Source organism: Piliocolobus tephrosceles, chromosome 7 (assembly GCF_002776525.5).
Source record: "Piliocolobus tephrosceles isolate RC106 chromosome 7, ASM277652v3, whole genome shotgun sequence".
NCBI classification, from domain to species: Eukaryota; Metazoa; Chordata; class Mammalia; order Primates; family Cercopithecidae; genus Piliocolobus; species Piliocolobus tephrosceles.
Window position 1 is genome coordinate 65273318 of NC_045440.1, and position 23652 is coordinate 65296969.

Consider the following 23652-nt stretch of genomic DNA (forward strand, 5'->3'; position numbering starts at 1 on the left):
TGTGTGTGTGTGTGTGTGTGTGTGTGTGTGTGTGTGTGTGTGTGTGTGTATCATATTACCTCTCTTTCCAGGGAGAATCCTGACTAATAAATTTGCCTAGTCTAAGAGTTTGTTCTATTTCTCCATAGCTGAGTCCTTATCTTGACAAATACATGTGGCTACTACTCCATACTTGGACCATACTTGCTCTTGCCAATACCCTCATTTCACCCTGGAGCCTTGTTCCCATTCTCATTGGCCATCTGCAGTCTGACTTCTTTAATGCCAAATGCCTGCTGACATTACCATATCTCCCTTATTATGCTTCTCTGCTCCACTTCATGCAACTTCCAGCGAGACCGCTTATTGAGAGACCATTCGCCTCTCCTTTTGATCTTAAGATGCTGAGATCAGAATGGATACTCTCCCAGGCCTATACCTATTTCTATTCTTCTAAGACCTAACTCAGTATCTGTTCCCTCCAATCTATAATGAATATAAAGTGTAATTTGGGAACCAGTCACTACCCAATCCCCAAGAGTTACATAACATATTTTAACAAAATACCATACGGAACTTTTTAAATGAGCATATCTTCAGTAAATTTAAGAGATGCCAGTGTAATTTAGTTCTTGAGAATAAAGTACAAGGTATGATAGCTTGCTGAGTACAGTCCACAATTCAAAAACTAATAAAAAATTTGACCTTTTCTGTTTCTAAACTTATTTAATTTCCCCTGTATAATTTTTATAATGAAGCACTAATTACTTGGTGGGTTTTTTGTACTTGCAATCAACACAAAATAATGAAAAGGGCCTAAAATGAGAAATAGTTATTCTGTAATGATGAAAGACTATATTTAAAACAATTTCATTTCAATGAATGTATACATATACAGTGATTATGTGTATACATAATAAAAACTAATCTAACACCTTTGACATGCCGTTTTTCAGTAATATGGATATACATATAATTAGCATTATCTTATATAATTATAATATATTACAATAAATATTATTAACAATAAATTTTGCATTAATATAACATGTTGAACTCTACTAAACACAAATATCCTGATCTATGGAAACAACATAGAATAACATAGTAGAAAAAGTTAATTACATTAAATGTTTTAAAATAAATAAGTTTTTATGGTGAACAAGGTAAATTATGATATGATGAGATAATAACTAACACTAGTCTTCTTGACTGCACTTCCTATCCTTAAAGATTTAGGGCTCCCTCTTAGTCCCCAATATCAGAGATGTACAGTTCTCTCTCACTTTGTATGATCTTTCTCAAAAGAACTCATCAACAGCCATAAATTCTAAGACTGAGTTGTTGTTGTTTTATTTATTTAGCTTTTTGGAGCACTTAACTACAAGGATGAAGAAATAAAGGGAGTGTGCAAATACGGATGAAGGACAAGAAAGAAAAGTGAAAAGAGACAGAAAATAACTACCATTTATTAAAAGTCTACCATAGGTCAGGTACTATATTTTATTTAATCCACAAAACTATCTTAGCACTTATAATCTCCATTTGGTAGTTAAAGAAACTAACACCTAGAGAATTAAACTGTCTTCTCACAAATGGCATGGTAGGTGAGTAACAGAAGCAACAGAGGAATCCAGATCTCTGTGATTATCAAGTCTATGCCTTTTCCATAAAACTGTTTTGTGCATATCCATACATAATCCCAAGGTACATCCAATACATATATATATAGCCAATAGACATACATGAATATTCTTTATTAGAAAATAGATGTGTAGCACTACCCAAAATAATAGAGGAGTCTTGCTGATTGATACATCTCTTTATTCAACACTTGTTTACCAAGCTGTTACTATTGTGCTGTGCTAGTGTCTGGAAATACAAAAATGAAGGAAATCCTTCACCTCTGAAAGATTTACAGTCAAGAAGGGAGGAAAGGAAAGCAAATCCACAATTTCAATACAGTGTGGTAAGCACTGGGGTTGGGGCACATACAGACTGCCATGGGAAAGTCAACAGTTGACTTAGAGACAGACATGAAGACAAAAAGAGAGAAAGTTTTAGAAGATTTGGGTGATGTTCAGACTCACAAAGAACAGATAGAAATCCTCCAAATGGATAATTGTGAGGGCATTTGGGATGGGGCATATGTGCAAAGACAGGGAGGAAAGAAGGACCAGACCACTTCGAAAATGCAGGTTTGTTCATATAAGAGATATGAGAGATCAGGTAGATATGAGAGATAGATATGAGAAATCAGGGAGAAGGTCAGGAGGACTCCCATTCTGTTGGTTTGAATAACTGAGTTAATGATGGCGCCATCTTTGGGGGCACAAAATTATGTCATTCCTCCACTGAAAACTCTGCAATGACTTACGTTGCTATTTGACTAAAGCCTAAATTTCTGAACATGTCCTGTAAAACTTCTGCCATTTTTCCAGCCTCCCCTTCAGTGCTGTCCCTCTCTTTACAAAGCACCTGCTTTTTTCCCAGCCCAGGGTCTTCACACCTCCTGATCCTTCCTCTTGGAACAATCTCTCTACACCCCTTCACACACACCCTGTCAGCCTAAATGTTACCTACTCAGGAAGGCTTTCTCTGGCCTCTAGATTCAGACAGATTACCCCCATGATATCTTCTCTTAATACCCTTACCTTTACCTTCATAGCTCTTACCACAATGGACATTTAAAAATCATTTTGATTAGATACTCGATGCCTGTCTGTCAAAATATATGCCTATTTTGGTCACTCTTTCTCTATAGTGCTTAATCCAAAATGAATTATTTATGAGGACACTTTATGGAATGGTGGGTTGTGACAGTAATACAGAGGGAGTTTGGCAGTAGGAATCAAGTTTTGGGATACACATGAGTATAACATATCTGGGGGCCACCCATGTAGAAATGTTTATGAGGCAATTTATCTTTTTAGAATTGTTCTTTTAGTATTTAGATAAGACTTCTGGACAGAGCACAAATTTAAGAGAAATTGGTAAATAGGCAGCACTTAAAAGTATGGGAATTGATGAAATAAGTCAAAGAGAGAAATAGAAGCGGGGGAAAGCATGATCATTAAGTACAAAAGCATAGCAAGGGCGAGTAGAGAAATGAGATCTAACAGGAGTGGCCTGAAAGACAGGAAGAAAACTGGGGATGTGGCACTGGGTAGTCAAGGGGAGAAAACTTTCTGATACGAAATACATAGTAACACAAAAGACTTTTTCTTTGCACTTGAAAGGAGTCAAGTAACAAGGTCTGAATATATAGTGTTGAGTTTTGCAATTCTGAGGGTCACTGACAACAAAAGAAATACTTTCCAGGGGCTATGGGAGGAAAATCCAGTGCAGTAATTTATGTACTCAATCATTTCACAAGTCTTATTGCCTACCTATTAAGCACTAGGGCTTGTGCTGCTTGATGGAGATACAATAGTAAACAAAATAGGAAAGCTTTCTATCTTCATGGAGTTCAATGCACTAAGACCAGGGCATGGATTTAGCTTTGTTTCAATACAAGCAGTTTAATCCTTATTTTCTTATACGCACCTGCTTCAGACATTTATGTGGCCTGCCTGGTTCTGATGGGCATGGGTTATCGACTCCAGAAAAGAGTGTAAAAAGTGTTATAGTCAGTTATAATTGTACATGTAATTGTACGTACAAGAATTGACCCAGTCATGAAAGTCAAGAAAGTAGTGAGTCAGGATAATTAGAGATGACAATAATCAAAGAAAGACAATGGTGGCTGTAATCAAATGGCACAATCTTCAAAATTGAATGGGTTTTAATAGGAGTATGCACAGATGAAAACGGCAAAAGGAAAAGTAACTGAATTTAACACCTACCACATGTCTGCGGTTTGAGGATGGGAGAAGAAACAGCCTCCACTTAGTGCAACAGCAATATTTATTCATAAAGCTCAATATATTTTTTGTAAATAGACCATTTCTCCCCTTTATAGCCTCCATCCACCCCCTTATTCTTTTTTTTTTTTTTTTTTTCTTTTTTTTTGACACGGAGTCTCGCTCTGTCGCCCAGGCTGGAGTGCAGTGGCCTGATCTCAGCTCACTTGCAAGCTCCACCTCCCACGTTTATGTCATTCTCCTGCCTCAGCCTCCTGAGTAGCTGGGACTACAGGCGCCTGCCACCTCGCCCGGCTAGTTTTTTGTATTTTTTAGTAGAGACGGGGTTTCACCGTGTTAGCCAGGATGGTCTCGATCTCCTGACCTCGTGATCCACCCGTCTCGGCCTCCCAAAGTGCTGGGATTACAGGCTTGAGCCATCGTGCCCAGCCCCCCTTATTCTTAAGGGGAGATCCATCTGAGCCTGTGGAGGATTGGGTGGGCTCTGCAAGGCCAGTTGTTCTAGGTGTCCATTGAAGAAACACACACAGGTAAGAGGACCACCATGGTGCTACCCTTTAGCTTCTCCACTGCTTTTTGAAATTTAATGTTTCTAACTCATATCCTAAACTGTTAAAGAATGTAAATAAATCAACCATATTGCCCTACCAATGTTCTCAAATTTTTCTAACAGGCCCACCTACACTTCCTGAGACACTATGAAAGCCATAAACAGCACTTTCTCAAATTTTCCTTTCCAAAATCCATTACTTAGTAATAAACTGGGATTTTTTTAAACCTTTTTTTATAAGATAAGGAATTCTTGGAAAAATTATTTTGAGATGTTAGTCTAGAATATTTATTTAAGGAATAGCATCTGATGCCAAGTTATTTGTCAATAAAAAGGTGATAAACATAGTTATTTGCCAGTTGTAATTCAATAAATTATTTATGATGTCTTTAGTAGCCATTAATTTTAAAAAGACTACTTTTTATATTATTGCGAAGTTATCTTTTAAATCATTAAAAATGAGATTGTCAAACTTCTGGGCTATTTGCATTCTGTAACTGCCTAGAGTCTGATATGAAGAATGGTAATATTTACATTGAGAACAAGAAATATTGTTAAATGGAAGCAAAACAGAAGCCAGAGGGTGTGCCTTCTTTTTATCAGGTGCAAGGTAGCTGGTGAAATACTCCAAAGGAAGCATCACAGCATTTTCTTTAAGTGTATGTGCTCTTTTATCTGATCTTTCTTTTCTTTATTATCTTCCTTCATTCCTCTCCTTGCTTTTCCTTAGTCATTCCCTAAAATCATGCTTTAATCATACTTAACATCCTTCCTCTCTTCTGATTTTTCTCCTAATCTTCAAAGTAAGATTAATTGATATAGCAAGAAAATTTAAATTAGGGAAAATATACAAAGCAATTTATATTAGTATTTTAAATATATCAATTCACATGAAGCTTTCCTAAAGATTTTTTTTTTTTCCTCCTTCCATGTATTTTTAGAGAGCCCTCTTTTCTTATAGTGTTATCTGGAAAGCCAATTCAGTGCAGATCACTACAGAAATTTAAAAGAACCTTCCCAGGGAAACAGTCAGCCTATGCTTCTCCTAAAGAAAGTCAGAGAGGATTTTTATTAGAACAAAAGTAAAAGGCAAAAGTCTAGAGTAGCTTCCAATAACTATATCAGCAACAGAGTAAAGACCAAGCAGAATGCTTTATAAAACCATCACACTATCCCCCACACTGAATGCTTTCCAGACTAGTTCCCAATAAATTATGTCTGAATTTTAGGAAGAATTGGCTATAGAAAAGTAACTGGTAAAAGCTATTATGTGAACTCTCCACTTCACACTGAGAACATGAGGTGGAAGTGTGAAACAGCCTCTGTCACAAAGGGCCTCATCAATGGAAAACAGACTGTTTCTTTATTTGAATCCAAGGGTGAGCCCAAAATGGAAAGAATAGAATAAACCAGATGCAAGACTCTCCCAGATCTCCCAAGACTGGGAAGGACAGCAGGCTTCAGCAAGCTCCTAAAGACATCAGGAGCAATGATGGTATTAGTCACAGGAGAAGAAGCAAGGGTAGCTATCACCACAGCAACTCAGAGCAGGTACAGGCAAACAGCAATTGCCATGAGGGACAGTTCTTCCAAGCACAAGAGCTAACTCTGAGTGCCAAGTCAGAGGAATTGGGGAAATATGCTGTCTTCACAGAGTCAACGGAAGTAGATCCAGAGAAACTAATATCTTTGAGCATGACACTGTCTTTGCCTCTATGGTGATATTGCCATGGCCATAGTTTATATAATTTACTTAAGGTTTGTTATTCTTACATTTTTAATCCTGATGAGGATTAATGATTATAGCAGGCAACATTGATCGAGTACCCTTAGGACACTATACTAAGTCCATACGCATTATCTTATATGTCCTTTACAACAGACCTAGAGGGTAGGTATTAATACTATCTGGATTTCATGGATTAAAAAGAAAAAATATGAGGCCCAGAGAGTTTTAAAAACATGTCCAAGTTTACAGAGATAATATGTGATAGAGCCAAAATTCAAATCTGGTCACTCTGGCCACAGAGCCCAAACTCTCAACCCCTTTACTGTTTGGCTAGGTTCTAGAAGCTGAGAGCTGTGAGCTGGCAGAATTGCCATGTACTTGGAATCCATTTCAGAACTAGAAGAAACCTAAGACATAGAATGGAAAACATCAGCTTTACAGAGGAAAGAAAGGTATGTTCACTTCTTGAAGCCTATAACAGAAAAGAGAAATAGGGCATGAGAAGGAAAGCTAGTCCTAAAAATTTAACCTGAAGCTTCTCAGTAGGAGTTATTAGTCCATTTCCCTACTGCTACAAAGAACTACCCAAGCCTGGGCAATTTATGAAGAAAAAAATGTTTAATTGACTCACAGTTTTGCATGGCTGGGGAGGACTCAAGAAACTTACAATCATGGCAGAAGGTGAAGGGAAAGCAAGGCACATCTTACATGGTGGCAGGAGAGAGAGAGAATGAGAGAGGAGGGAACTGCCAAATACTTTTTAGTCATCAGAACTTGTGAGAACTCACTCACTATCATGAGAACAGTATGGGGAAAACCACCCCCATGATCTAATCACTCCCACCAGGTGCCTTCCTTGATATGTGGGGATTACAATTGGAGGGGGACACAGAGCCAAATCATATCAGTAGGTAAGCCCCTTATTGTTCCTCAGTGGCTCCTATAGGGATACCATTAATTCTTTTTTTAAGGATATGAAACACAAATTACAATACCTAAATATGATAATTCAACAAAGACACAAGTCCCAGCATCATCAAGTGTTCATTGAGAATGTGTTCTATTCTCAATCTATCACATCCAAGCCTGGTATGTCCACTGACGTGCAAGTATCCACATGCAAAGCTCCCTGAGGGCAAGGACAGAACTCTTCAGTTCAGCATGCAAGGTTTTCACAAGCTGTTTCTAGTCTACATGTCCACTTCATTTCTTGTCATTTCTCCCTTTTGTCCTGAATATCATGTTCTCTCTTCTCCCTAGAAAGCATTTTTCCAATTTCTACTTGGCAATGTTCCCATCTCACTTTGAAAGCCCAGCATAGATGTTGCTTTTGAGCAGTGGCAGTGCCATGAATACTTGGGTTCCAACAAGTGGAATCAGCCTTCCTCTCAAACACAGTATTAGGACAAGATCATGGACCCTCTGCTAACTCCAGATAGCCTGCAAGCCCTCAGCCCCTCACATGTATGAATACTAGAATAATCACTGTTTCCAGGTGCCCTTGCTCTGTCCTCTAGGATGACTGTCTCTTTCTTTCTGTTCCCACAGTTTTTTAAATATACCTCCATTACGCCACTCATCACATCATATTTTAATTGCTTTTTGGCATATTGATTTTTTTGTTTGAGAACGGGAATTAATACTATACTGATTAAGTAGAGTGCTTAGAACACAATAGCATTCAATAAATGCAGTTGACTTGCTGGTTCAAGACATTCTATCTGTTCTAGTCTTACATACAGCACTTGGAAATTTTCACATAATTATTAATATATTTGCTCAATGCAGCATGCATAAAACACATAAACAAAGAAAAAATAACCACTATTAGCCCACAACTTGTTCCAAGTTTGCTTTCTCTACATTTGTTTATGATCTTTCAGTTTACATATTTCCAATCTTATCACATTTTTTTGGCAAATGATACCCAGTTATTCAAGCCAAAAATCAAGTAATCATCCTCACTTCTCCATTTCTCATATCCTCTACAGCCAATCAATCATCAAATTCTGTTGTTTCTACTTCAAAAATATATCTTAAATTTATCCATTGTTCTTCATCACTAGTCTTAGTCCCATCCACCGTCTCTTGGGTGGATAACTGAAATAGGCTCCTAATGTATTTCCTGGTTTCTCCTCCTGCCTTTATAATCTAATCCCCATACAGCAGACATTTTCTTTATAGTAAATAGAGTAATAAGAGGCACTACCCTTCTGAAAATGTTTCAACAACTTGCTACTGCCTTTCAAATAAAATCCAACCTGGCCTCCGTGATCTGACTTTTGCTTCCTAAACCAACTTCATCTCCTACCCCTCTCTCCTTCTTTGAGCGCCAATCACAATAACATTCATTTGTTCCTCAGTAGATCAAGCTTGTTCCTACTCTGGGCCATTGTACTTGCTTTTCCCACTGCCATGGTGGCTCTTTCCTCATGAGCTCCTTTCCGTCCTTCAGAACTCAGATGAAATGTCACTTCCACTGAGAACCCTTCCCTGCGCACTCCTCTAACATATTCTTTGCCTGTAGATCACATCCTCTTGCTTATTTTCTCCATAGCACTTACCATAATCTGTAATTATCTTGTTTATTGAATTTCTTGTGAAAGTCAACACAATGAAGTCCCCAACAAAATTTAAGGACTGTCAGGGCAGAACTTTGTCTTTTCTTACACATTGACTCTCCAGGGTCAATAAAATATTAGGCACCCTCTACGAATTTCTTGAAAGAACAGGTGATTACATGTTTAATGGTTATTGTATAACTTTACATTTATATAGTAAGCTCTTTGCAGGCAAAGACCATGTCTTATTTGGAAAGAATTTGATACAGCACCCTGAAAAGTACTATGTGATGACAGATACAATAAATGTTATCATAGATTTTGAAAAGTCTATCAGGATAACATTTAAAGTGATTCCAATCTCAGTTTTCATGGTAGAATATCAAGCCAAAGAAGCAGTAACACAAACTTCTGACATATATATATATTTATATATATATATAGGAATCTACATATATATGGCCTTAAATAATAGGAATAAGAGGTTAGAGTCTAAGAATGCTTTGAAAATCTGAAAAATGTGAATGCTTTTTGCAAGAGCAAGTCTCTGCTGTGTTTATCTCCCTGTGTGCTCTAAGCACCCATGGATTTCAGCAGTTCGCTTTTTAACAGGCGGTTGATGCCTAGAGGATCACATGATCAAGAGAACTGAGTTTAGTAATTCCATAAGAAGAAAGTCCAACTGAGGTAATGTATCTGAATTTAGTACCTAAATTAAAAGTTTGAGCCTCAGCTTTCCCAGAAGCAATTTCTTCTCTCATCAGGGAATGTATATGCTATAAATAAGATTATGTAGCTCAAAAGCTAATTGTTTGAGAACTCCTAATTGAAAGTAATAGCTAATGAAAGGGTCACATTAGTGACTTTATGTTAGTGGTCACATTTGAATCCTACATTTTATACAAATCTGGTTTATTTTTTCTTACATAGCTGGCATTAGTGGATAAGTAAATTATTCTTGGATAGCTGCAGCAGCTAATACATGCTGGACCTGGACTAAAGGACATTAAAGAACATAACAAAGAAAGCTCCACTCCTAACTCAGAGATTCTTAGAATTACGGTGTAATTCTGTCTGAACTAGCACAAATAAAGGGTCTCTGAAAGCATCCAACAAACATTAGGAGCAAATAGTAGCGTCCTTTGTTTTAAGCTGAATGTGTAAGGAAATGTGGACAAATAAGGAAGCTAGAAAACAAATTATATGCTATCCTCTCCCATAGTCTCTGTATTATACTAATGTGTTCCACATAGGGTGGAATTTGGGTTTAAAAACGAGAAAGTGTTTCCTCCATCAACAAACCTGGCCTTGGATAGAGGCATACAAAACAGATTCACACATCACTGTCTGACAAGATGTTCACTGATAATTTTAGCAATGCTGAAGAACTTATTGATACACTTTTCCCTCTTAGAAAAGCATCTTAAACTCATGGGGAAAAAAAGTAATAAAGTACAAGAAGCAAATAGAGAATTTGAAACTTTGCAAGACAGTGGGTGTCTAAAGTAGGACATCTTTCAAAAGGTCAGGCAATACAGTGGTGCTTATAAACAATTGCCTTATTATCAGCAAATTTTTACTGAAATCTTTTGGACATAAAACCTGTTCCATAAAAATAAGCTATTTGCAATATGTTAAAAACAGGTTGACCTTTAGCTAAAAATTAAAGAACAAAGTGACAAATGATATAGCTTTAGATATATAAACACATAAGACTTTCTCACCAAAGGCATTCCTACACCCTTTACAATGACTATTAGATGGAAAAGAAAGCCATCAGGGATAGTTCAGTCTGGGTGCACTGCATTATTCATAAAAAGCAGTTTCCATTATTTGTTAAATATATTTACTAGTAAATATGCTAATGAAATAATAGACTTAGGTATCTAAATCTTCTGAGTTTTGGTCTTGATTATCTGGGGAAAAAATCCTACTTCTATAAGAATTTTAAATATATCTTAATATGGTTGATTTATTCACTAATCCACTCATTTGTTTAACAAATACTTATGTAAGGCAGTTATGCAGAGGGACATGAGATACCCATAAAGGATGACTGGAAACATTCCATTGAAAACAGCTTAAGGGTATTATATCTCTATTGTATTGTATTCTTTCTGTGTAATATTTCAAATTTTATTTTCTCACCCAAAAGGAAGTTAAGTATTATCTCTTTACATTTATTTTTGCAGAAAAAGAAGAAACTAGATCAAACAAATGAAAGGGAAATATAATGCAACAATAGAACTAAACCTATTAATTAGGAAAGTCAAGCTGGGAGACAAGATGGACAGAAACCCATGATGCCTTTGATAAGCAAAAAGTCTGAAACACTAACCACCACACTTAGGGCAACAAAATTATCTCCAAATCCTACTTACTTGTGGTGATAAGATTTCTAATTTATCATCAGAGATCTTTAGGACTCTGGAGAGAGTGGGCTTAAGAGCAAACTTTCTCAATGGTGAAGACAGCTAAATGAGGCCAAGTAAATTAGAGATGTAGACAAAAGTTATTCTTAGACCACTGATGTATGTGCCCTGGAAAGCCAATCCTATTCCCACATAAAAGCTACTAATCATATCCATTATCACCTTGGCAATATTCATATAAAAACCTGAAAGTCATAATGTTTAGGAAATTTTGAGGGATAAAACTGATTCTTCCCTTTCATAATTGAAAAATTATAAGCAAAGTATACAAGTGCCTGCCTCTAACATCATAAAGACTTTTTTAACCTTTAAATATTTATACCGAACTGCTCTCGTCTAGGCATGGAAGTCATGCTCTCTAGATATTTTGAAAAATATTTAAAAATTGCATACGCTATAATATCATGTCATTGATCCAGCTGACTGTGTAAATTACCATGGTGTTTAAGTTTGTAGTTTTATACTCAATTATGATAATACAGCACAGATAAATTTAGGAATATTTATGTATTAAGATATTATTATCACAAAGTATAATTTTTAAAAATTAAATGTCCTTGTTTGTGTCAAAATGCACACATGATTTTAAATGAAATACTGAAAGTTACCAATACTCGATGTACAAAAAAGGAATAGCTTATAAGCAACCCCACTATCAAAGCTCTAAAGACAATTTAAAAAAAAATCTATTCTACGTATTCCAAGAGAAGAGGACTGATAGAACTAAGTATAGACCCTAAAGCTGTCATTAAACCTTCTATGTTCTCAAATGCCAATCCTCAACTGGGGAGACAATTAGCTCTACATCATGTAGGCCACTAATACTAAGAGAATATCAAATCCCAAGATCTTGGGCAGAGATATCCTTTTAAAAAAAAATTAAGAAAATGCAGACCTACATTCCAGTGAAGTGGATGATTAATAAAAACCATGCACCTAAGAGAATGTAAAACTAAAAAGTAAATCACGACTATTTAGGTCAGCTGTTTTTTGATCTTCTTCAGAACTGAAATCAGGTAACATTAACATACTTACTTCATGCTAAAGCAGGCCAAACCCTTTATTGTCAACCAAATTTAAAACCGTTACATAATGTTGATATATGCCATTATACAAAATATTATTTTCTCTAAATTACTGATATATTTTACTAAACCAGGTTAATTTTGAAAAAAAATTTAACATTTTAATTTCAAATGAACTGCCACAGACCACATAATGCCACCAATAAGAGTGTAGTATATCTACCCTACTTGTAGAGAAGTGAAGAGTAATAGCAAACATAGCTAAATATCTAGAATTTAAAGTCACATTTTTTCTTGTGAACATAATGGACTCAATTCTCTTTACTATGCTTGAAGAAAATTCTACAGGGACACATAAACACAGCCTACTCTAATGTATGGGCCTTTGGTACTACCGTGCTTAGTGTCTCTCTACGCTATGATTTCAGAGCACATGACTTGATACTATCTTTATTCATGCTTTCATTCAAGAAATGTTTGTTGGTTCCCTCTTTTGGGCCAGGTACTGCTTTAGAGGCTAAGAAATATAGGAGTACAATCCACAAGTTTCCTTTCCTTATAGAGCTTACATGGCTTGAGGGAATGGGGAATATTACACATGGAAAAAATGTTTTAAAGATAATCATAAATTGTGATAAACTCTATGAAAGAAACGAAGAAAGAACTAATATGATAGTTTAGTTAAATAGTGAAATCAACAAAGGTCTCTTTTAAAAGACAAAAAGTGAGAAGGAGGCAGTTTGTAGAGGGTCACGGGAAGACTCTCCTAAGTAGAAAGAACAAGTTCAAAGCCTTTAAGGCAAAGAGCAACATGATTTTTTTTAAGAACCAAAATAAAAAAGGCCAAAATAGTTAAAGAAAAAGTCTGCTCCTGATTTGTGCTTTCAGCAAAGCTATCTGCTTTCCCATGGTAAACAACTAAAAACTGGTCAAAATCTAGGAAGAACACTGTTTTCAGACTTGAAAACAAGCAGTGCAACACTGTGATCCCTAAGTGAAGGGAACTGAGTGAGATGATTCCATTGCCTCCACTCTCTTCTGGAAGTTACAGATCATGTTTGGAGGAAGGATAAACAGGAGCTGAGCATAAGGAGGTTGAGGTAGCTGCACTTGGCATAAAAGAGTACTAGAGAGGGGAGAGAAATATATTTTAAAAGCTCCGGATCTGAATAAGAGTCTCCTGCCTCTTTGAATACAAAACTGCATATGTGTAGGGTAAAACTCTAAAATTTCAAACAAAGAGTAACCCTCTAAGGGCTGAACAACTTTCAGAGCTCACAGTGAGCAGGGAGACATTTGCATTCCTATAAGCCAAGTGGAGAGAGTTTGTTCAATATCTAGGGCATTCTGCAGAACTACTCAGTAGAGAAGGATTCTACATTAGAAATAAGGCTATATTAGTTCTAGAGTAAAGGTCTCTTTAGATCCACAAAAGAGTGAAGTTGCTCTGCAAGTAAGTGAACTGCCTGCCAATACAAGATAATTGTTAAAGAAAAATGACAAACTCCAGACACTCAAAATATATTTTAAAATAACAAATTTTAACTCATGCCCTAAAACAAGCAGTGAAGAAAGGACACCTTATTCAATAAATGGTGCTGAGACAACTGGCTACTCATATGCAAAAAAAAAAATAATAATAGGTTCTTGTTTCATACCATATGCAAAAATTAACTCAAGATGAATTAAAAATTTAAATGTAAGACCTGAAACTGTGAAAATCCTTGAAGAAAACAGGAAAACCTCTTCTGGACATTAGCCTAGGCAAAAAATTTATAGAAAAGACCTCAATAGCACAAGCACAACACCAAAAAACAGGTAAATGGGATTTCATTAAACTAACTAAAGAGTTTCTGCACAGCAAAAGAAGTAATCAACAGGTTAAACAGGCAACCTGCAGATGGGAGAAATTGCATTCAAACTATGCATCCAACAAAGGACAAATATCCAGAATCTGTAAGGATATCAAACAAATCTACATAAACAAATTCCATTAGAAATAGGACAAAGGACATGAACTGACATTTCTCAAAAGAAGCCAACAAACATGAAAAATTGCCCAACATCACTAACCATCAAAGAAATGCAGATTAGAGCCACAATGAGAAACTACATCATGCCAGTCAGAATGGCTACTATTAAAAAAACAAAAATTATAGATGTTGGCAAGGATGCAGTGAAAAGAAAACACTTACATACTTTTGGTGAGAATGTAAATTACTTGAATCCCTATGGAAAACAGTATGGAGATTTTGCAAAGAACAAAACATAGAACTACCATTTGACTCAGCAATTCCACTACTGGATATCTACCCAAAGGAAAAGAAATTGTATCAAAAAGACAAATAAACTGGTATGTTTATGCAGCACAATTTATAATAGCAAAGTTATGGAATCAAGCTAAATATCCATCAACAGATGATTAGATAAGGAAAATATAGTATATGTAAATCATAGAATACATGCAGCCTTAAACAAGAATGAAACCATCCTTTACAGTAACATGCATGAAGCTGGAGGCCATTATTCTAAGTGAAATAACTAAGAAACAGAAAATCAAATACCAGATGTTCTCACATATAACTGGGAGCTAAGTAATGGGTACACATGGACATAAAGATGGAAATAATAGACACTGGGGACTTCAAAAGAAGATGAGGCTGAAAGGGGAGTGAGGGTTGAAAAATTACCTATTGGGTACAGTGTTCACTATTTGGATGACAGGTTCACTAGAAGCTCAAACCTCACCATTGTACAATATATCCATGTAACAAATCTGCACATGTAGCCCCAAATCTAAAATTTTAAAAAAGAAGTAATATCAGTCAATAGAATCATATTCATAAATGACAGAAGTGATGAACTGAACAATTATGAACTTCAAAACAACTATTATAAATAGGCTTAAAATCTTAAAGAACTATATGAGTATAATAAAGAGAGGAACAAAAACTATTAAGAAAAAAATGAAACTTGTAGAGCTGAAAAACACAATATATGAGTAAAAATTCAGTAGATTGGTAGATTAGACATTTCAGAAGAAAAAGATCAGTGAATTTGAAAGCATAACCTTAGAAATTTTCCCATTGAAGCACACAGAAATAAAATGCTAAGAAATCAGTTAAAAAAAAAGAGCCTCAGTGACCTGTATGACAATATTAATGTGTTAATGTGTCTAAAATGCATCCAGTTGGAGATGCAGAAAGAAGGGACCAGAAATAATATCTCAAGAAATTTACTAAAATTTTTCCAAATTTGATGGAAAATTAAATCTACAAATGCAATGAGCTCATCAAATCCCAAACAAATACAGAGTAAACCAGGAGAAGCAGTGTCATGGTTAAATTATTAAAATCTACTAATAAAGTCAAAATCTTAAAAGCAAGAAGAAAAAGAGCAAACATTACATAGAGGAAAACAAAGATAAGAATACCTGCCAGTTTCCTTTTTTATACTTTTATTTTAAAGTTCAGAGGTACAAGTGCAGGTTTGTTACGTAGGTGAACTTGGATCATGAGGGATTGTTGTACAGATTATTTCATCACCTGGAAATTAAGCTAGTATTCATTAGTTACATTTTCTGATCTTCTCCCTCTTCCCAACTTTCACCCTCTGATAGGCCCCAGTGTGTGTTTTTCCCTCTATGTGTCCATGTGTTCCCATCATTTAGCTCCCACTTGTGGGTGAAAACATGTGGTATTTGGTTTTTGGTTCCTGTGTTAGTTTGCTAAGGATAATGACCTCCAGCTCCATCCATGTTCCTAATCACAATAGCAAAGACATGGAATTAACCTCAATGGTCATCAATAATAGACTGGTTATAGAAAATGTAGTACCTACACACTATGCAATACTATGCAACCATAAAAAAGAATGAAGTACTTGCCAATTTCTAACAAAAAAAAAATTGCAAGAAGACAATGGAGATAAATCTTAATGTATTGAAAGAAAAAAATATAAAACTATAATTTTATATTCAACCAAACCATCTTGCACACACACACACAAAAGAAATAAAGGCATTTTAAGACAAAAAAAAAAAAAAGCTGAGAGAATGAAACCAGCAAACCTGTATTAAAATAATAACAAAGAAAATTATCTGGGTTGAAGGAAAATAATGACAAGTGGAAATTGAGATCTACACAAATGAGTAGAGTGCAAGGGAGGGTAATACAAGGATATACAAGAATTTAGTATTGTGTATTAAAAAATTAAGACACTTGACTATTTAAAGTCACAAAAGTGTATTTTTAGGGTTATAGCATATATAGAGATAAAGTATATGAAAAAAATATATAAAATCAAGATAGGGCAAATGGAAGTATTTTGTTATAAAATTCTTGTGTTATACTTGTAGTATAACAAGAGATGAGTGTAGACTAAGGCAAATTAAAGGCACATACTATAAACCATAGAACAACCACTAAAAGAATTAAGGATTAAGCCAGGCAAGGTGGCTCATACCTGTAATCCCAACAATTCGGGAGGCCAAGGCAGACAGATCACTTGAGGCCAGGAGTTTAAGACCAGCCTGGGCAACATGGTGAAACCCCATCTCCACTAAAAGTACAAAAATTAGCCAGGCGTGGTGGCACATGCCTGAAATCTCAGCTACTTGGGAGACTGAGGCAGGAGAATCTCTTGAATCCGGGAGATGGAGACTGTAATGAGCTAAGATTGTGCCACTGCACTCCAGCCTGGGTAACAGAGCAAGACTTAGTCTCAAAAAAAAAAAAAAAAAAAAAAAAAAGGATATGCAATAAGCCAATATTAGAGATAAGATTGAATACTAAAATTTATTCACTTAATTACAAAGCATAGAAGAAAAGAAGAAAGAACAGATGAAACACATAGAAAATAAATAGCAAGATAGCAGTCTTAAAACTAATACATCAATAATTACATTATTCGATAGTGGATATATCCAATTAAAAGGTAGATTGTCAGCCTGTATAAAAAAACAAGACACAACTATATGCTGACTGAAATAAAGCTACTTTATAGAGGCACAGATGGACTAAAAGCCAAAGGTTGGAAAAAAAATATGCCATGTAAACTCTAAATGTGACGAAGTAGGAATGACTTTATTAGATAAAGACTGATATCATACTTCAAAAAATGATATACTGTAGATAAAGAAGGATTTTTCATAAAGATAAAAGGAGCAATTCATCAAGGATACATAACAAGACTATTTGTCTATGTGGCTAATGACAAATCTTTAAAATGCATAAAGCTAAAATTTGAGAAAACTGAAGAGATGTATAGCCACAGTTTCAGGTAAAGATTCCAATGTTTCCCTCTCCATAACTGAAAAAAATGAAAAGATAAGAAAGAAAAAAAAAAAAAACGGTATGCAGTAAGTAAAAAGGAAGGAAGGTTTAAATTTCCACCTAGAAAAGTTAAAAGGCAAAAGCAAATTAAACCTATAGTGTGTAGAAAGAAGAAAATAATAAAATAAGACTGGGAATAAATGAAGGAAGTGACAGAAGCAACACAGAAAAGCCAAAAAATCAAAGTTGAATCTTTGAAAATAAATAAATAAATAAAACTGTTAAACCTCTGATTAAACTGGCCAAAAGGAGAGAAAATATAAATTACCGATATAAGGAATCAAAGTGAAGCTATCACTACAGATTCTAAAAAATTAAAAGAGTAAGAGAACATTATGAATAACTTTATGCTAATTAATTCGACAATATAGATAAAATGAGAAAATTTCTTGAAAAGTACAGATTATACAATGGCCAAAAAAATGTAGGAAATCTGAATAGATGGAGGTAGTGAATAAAGGAGAGAATAGTACAAAATTGAGTCCCAGAAGAAAATAAGAATCAGATTATGTAGAGTTTCATAGAAAAAGATGAGGAGTTTGGATTTAATTATCAGTGTAAAAAGCCACTGAGAGAGTTTAAAGAGCGGCACAGTCTAATTTCAGGTTTTAAAGATTACTGGCTACTGTGGAAAGAATGAATTCTTGAGACACAAGATTGAAAGACAGAACATTGAAAAGAAGGAAGTTAGGAAATTATGTCAGACAAGAGATAATGGTGGCTTAGACTAAAGCAACATCAGCAGAGAGGGAAAGAAGTGGGCAGAATCAAGATATATCTCCAGCTTAGCTCACATATCACAGAGTTAACACATACACAGACATATATTTCTTTTTCAACGTAATATTTGTTTCTCCAAGAAAAAAAGCATTGAAGTAAATTTTATTTTCCCATGGATTTCTTGAGTTGTTTCTTCTCTGAGAAAAATTATTTCCATGTATGTAATAAAATTACAATCAAAAGTAAAACTATTAAAATGTGCATTTTTATCATTGGAAAAAAGTTGGAAATACAACGAAACACTAATAGTGACTATCTCAGGGATATGGTCTTAATGCTGATTTTGTTCATTCTCACATTATGCTTAAAAATCATAAGCATAAAATATTAGAGTTATTTTTTAAAGACTAGAATAATGTTTTTGGCCATATATTATAAAATACTGGAGTTAATAGATTCTAAAATATAATAGTAAACTACTAAAACATTAACAATAGTGCTTTGTTTCATCTAACATTAGCTACAAAATCAAACTAAAATAGTCCTAAGGAAATTCTTAGCTGCCTAGGGCATAATCTCCAATGAAGATGTGATTAATCATAATGCTTTATCATTTGACTATTTGTAATCAGCACACCACAAATTGCATGCCATTTTATAACTGTATCATCTGTGAACATCTTGGCCTCTGTATAACAAGATATTTTACTGAAGAAATACCTATGTGGTTTAGTTTAGAATTCTTGGATGAATTGAGAGATACCTAGAAATAAAAACTGAAATAGCCAGCTGTTACTTTCCCATTCTGTAACACTGAATGGCCAAGGAAAGTTCACCTTTCTCCTAATACAAATAAGAAAACCACTTTAAAAGTCTTTCTTGGGAGAGAGTAAATGAGGAGACATAGGTTATGGGATTCAAAAGGGCAGATATGCAGGAAGAACAAGTCTAGAGATATGATGTTATAAATGAGGACTAAATTTAATAGAATTATATTGTATTTGGGATTTTGCTATCTGTGTGTATCCTGTAACATCATTTATAAAACTTACATATGTACCATAAATTTATTTTAAAGAAAGAATGTCTGAAGGCACGCTAAAGAACTACAACATCAACAACAACCTTTATAGGTTGAGTTCTTATCGGACACAGAATACTGTGGTGAATCGTGTGTGGGGTCATAAAAAGGTATAAAGTAAGGCTTTGGGAAACCTGTCAATGAACCTCAACCTTCAGAATGGCTCCAGAAGCAAAAATGATCTTCTAGAAAAGTTTGAGAACCTGATTATAAATAAGATCTAATATCTCAGTTCATTGCAAACCTAGTATTCTTTCTTCCCTTCTTCCAGCTCAAACATGCATATTCTCAGCCTTAGAGTGCCTAGAATCAACCTGGAATTGAACCAGCCACTATGAATAGGGTACATTTCAGCTTCCACAAATTACTACAAATACACACAAACTGAAGGTGGTAAAATCTTGTATCTCTATTTTGTGCATGGTAAAAGTGTATGCATTTTTAATATATGGTTAAAAATGAATTTTGGGGTAAGAAAATCTAGAGTTTGAATTTTGGCTCTACCACTTACTTTCACTTACTAAGAAAGTTGTAATAACATATAATTTTTTTATCGTTCTTATCTTTTTTTAAATTATACTTTAAGTTCTAGGGTACATGTGCACAACGTGCAGGTTTGTTACATATGTATACATGTGCCATGTTGGTGTGCTGCACCCATGAACTCATCATTTACGTTAGGTATATCTCCTAATGCTATCCCTCCCCCTTCCCCCCTCCCCACAATAGGACCCGGTGTGTGATGATCCCCTTCCTGTGTCCAAGTGATCTCATTGTTCAATTCCCACCTATGAGTGAGAACATGTGATATTTGGTTTTCTGTTCTTGTGATAGTTTGCTGAGAATGATGGTTTCCAGCTGCATCCATGACCCTACAAAGGACACAAACTCATCCCTTTTTATGGCTGCATAGTATTCCATGGTGTATATGTGCCACATTTTCTTAATCCAGTCTGTCACTGATGGACATTTGGGTTGATTCCAAGTCTTTGCTATTGTGAATAGTGCCGCAATAAACATACGTGTGCATGTGTCTTTATAGCAGCATGACTTATAATCCTTTGGGTATATCCCCAGCAATCGGATGGCTGGGTCAAATGGTATTTCTAGTTCTAGATCCTTGAGGAATCGCCACACTGTCCTTCACAATGGTTGAACTAGTTTACAGTCCCACCAACAGTGTAAAAGTGTTCCTATTTCTCCACATCCTTTCCAGCACCTGTTTTTTCCTGACTTTTTAATGATCACCATTCTAACTGGTGTGAGATGGTATCTCATTGTGGTTTTGATTTGCATTTCTCCAATGGCGAGTGATGAGGAGCATTTTTTCATGTGTCTGTTGGCTCTGTGAATGTCTTCTTTTGAGAAGTGTCTGTTCATATCCTTTGCCCACTTTTTGATGGGGTTGTTTGTTTTCTTCTTGTAAATTTGGTTGAGTTCTTTATAGGTTCTGGATATTAGCCCTTTGTCAGATGAATAGTTTGCAAAAATTTTCTCCCATTCTGTAGGTTGCCTGTTCACTCTGATGGTAGTTTCTTTTGCTGTGCAGAAGTTCTTTAGTTTAATTAGATCCCATTTGTCAATTTTGGCTTGTGTTGCCATTGCTTTTGGTGTTTTAGACATGAAGTCCTTGCCCATGCCTATGTCTTCAATGGTATTACCTAGGTTTTCTTCTGGGGTTTTTATGGTTAAGCAGTTTTTTCCAATTCTGCGAAGAAAGTCATTGGTAGCTTAATGGGGATGGCATTGAATCTATAAATTACCTTGGACAGTATGGCCATTTTCACAATATTGATTATTCCTATCCATGAGCATGGTATGTTCTTCCATTTGTTTGTGTCCTCTTTTATTTCACTAAGCAGTGGTTTGTAGTTCTCCTTGAAAAGGTCCTTTACATCCCTTATAAGTTGGATTCCTAGGTATTTTGTTCTCTTTGAGGCTATTGTGAATGGCAGTTTATTCATGATTTGGTTCTCTGTTTGTCTGTTACTGGTGTATAAGAATGCTTATGATTTTTGCACATTAATTTTGTATCCTGAGACTTTGCTGAAGTTGCTTATCAGCTTAAGGAGATTTTGGGCTGAGATGATGGGGTTTTCTAAATATACAATCATGTCATCTGCAAACAGGGACAGTTTGACTTCTTCTTTTCCTAACTGAATACCCTCTATTTCTTTCTCTTGCCTGATTGTCCTGGCCAGGACTTCCAACACTATGTTGAATAGGAGTGGTAAGAGAGGGCATCCCTGTCTTGTGCCAGTTTTCAAGGGGAATGCTTCCACTTTTTCCAATATCAGTATGATATTGGCTGTGGGTTTGTCATAAATAGCTCTTACTATTTTGAGATACATTCCATCAATACCGAATTTATTGAGAGTTTTTAGCATGAAGGGCTGTTGAATTTCATCAAAGGCCTTTTCTGCATCTATTGAGATAATCATGTGGTTTTTGTCTTTGGTTCTATTTATATGCTGGATTACATTTACTGATTTGTGTATGTTGAACCAGCCTTGCATTCCAGGGATAAAACCCACTTGATCATGGTGGATAAGCTTTTTGATGTGCTGCTGGATTTGGTTTGCCAGTATTTTATTGAGGATTTTTGCATTGATGTTCATCAAGGATATTGGTGTAAAATTCTCTTTTTTTGTTGTATCTCTGTCATGCCTTGGTATCAGGGTGATGTTGGCCTTGTAAAATGAGTTAGGGAGGATTCCCTTTTTTTCTATTGATTGGAATCATTTCAGAAGGAATGGTACCAACTCCTCCTTGCACCTCTGGTAGAATTCGACTGTGAATCTGTCTGGTCCTGGACTTTTTTTCGTTGGTAGGCTATTAATTTTTGCCTCAATTTCAGAGCCTGCTATTGATCTATTCAGGGATTCAACTTCTTCCTGGTTTAGTCTTGGGACAGTGTAAGTGTCCAGGAAATTATCCATTTCTTCTAGGTTCTCTAGTTTATTTGCGTAGAGGTGTTTATAGTATTCTCTGATGGTAGTTTGTATTTCTGTGGGGTCAGTGGTGATATCCCCTTTATCATTTTTTATTGCATCTATTTGATTCTTCTCTCTTTTCTTCTTTATTAGTCTTGCTAGTGGTCTATCAATTTTGTTGATCTTTTCAAAAAACCAGCTCCTGGACTCATTGATTTTTTGGAGGGTTTTTTGTGCTTCTATCTCCTTCAGTTCTGCTCTGGTCTTAGTTATTTCTTGCCTTCTGTTAGCTTTTGAGTGTGTTTGCTCTTGCTTCTCTAGTTTTTTAATTGTGATGTTAGGGTGTCAATTTTAGATCTTTCCTGCTGTCACTTGTGGGCATTTAGTGCTATAAATTTCCCTCTACACACTGCTTTAAATGTGTCCCAGAGAGTCTGGTATGTTGTATCTTTGTTCTCATTGGTTTCAAAGAACATCTTTATTAATGCCTTCATTTCGTTGTGTACCCAGTAGTCATTCAGGAGCAGGTTGTTCAGTTTCCATGTAGATGAGCGGTTTTGATTGAGTTTCTTAGTCCTGAGTTCTAGTTTGATTGCACTGTGGTCTGAGAGACAGTTTGTTATAATTTCTGTTCTTTTACATTTGCTGAGGAGTGTTTTACTTCCAACTATGTGGTCAATTTTCGAATAAGTGTGACGTGGTGCTGAGAAGAATGTATATTCTGTTGATTTGGGGTGGAGAGTTCTGTGGATGTCTATTAGGTCTGCTTGGTGCAGAGTTGAGTTCAATTCCTGGATATGCTTCTTAACTTTGTGTCTCGTTGGTCTGTCTAATGTTGACAGTGGGGTATTAAAGTCTCCCATTATTATTGTATGGGAGTCTAAGTCTCTTTGTAAGTCTCTAAGGACTTGCTTTATGAATCTGGGTACTCCTGTATTGGGTGCATATATATTTAGGATAGTTAGTTCTTCCTGAGTAATTGATCCCTTTACCATTATGTAATGGCCTTCTTTGTCTCTTTTGATCTTTGATGGTTTAAAGTCTGTTTTATCAGAGACTGGGATTGCAACCCCTGCTTTCTTTTTGTTTTCCATTTACTTAGTAGATCTTCCTCCATCCCTTTATTTTGAGCCTGTGTGTGTCTCTGCATGTGAGATGGGTCTCCTGAATACAACAAACTGATGGTGTCTTGACTCTTTATCCAATTTGCCAGCCTGCATCTTTTAATTGGACCATTTAGTCCATTTACATTTAAGGTTATATTGTTATGTGTGAACTTGATCCTGTCGTTATGATATTAGCTGGTTATTTTGCTCGCTAGTTGATGTAGTTTCTTCCTAGCATTGATGGACTTTACATTTTGACATGTTTTTGCAATGGGTGGTACCTGTTGTTTCTTTACATGTTTAGTGCTTCCTTCAGGATCTCTTGTAAGGCAGGCCTGGT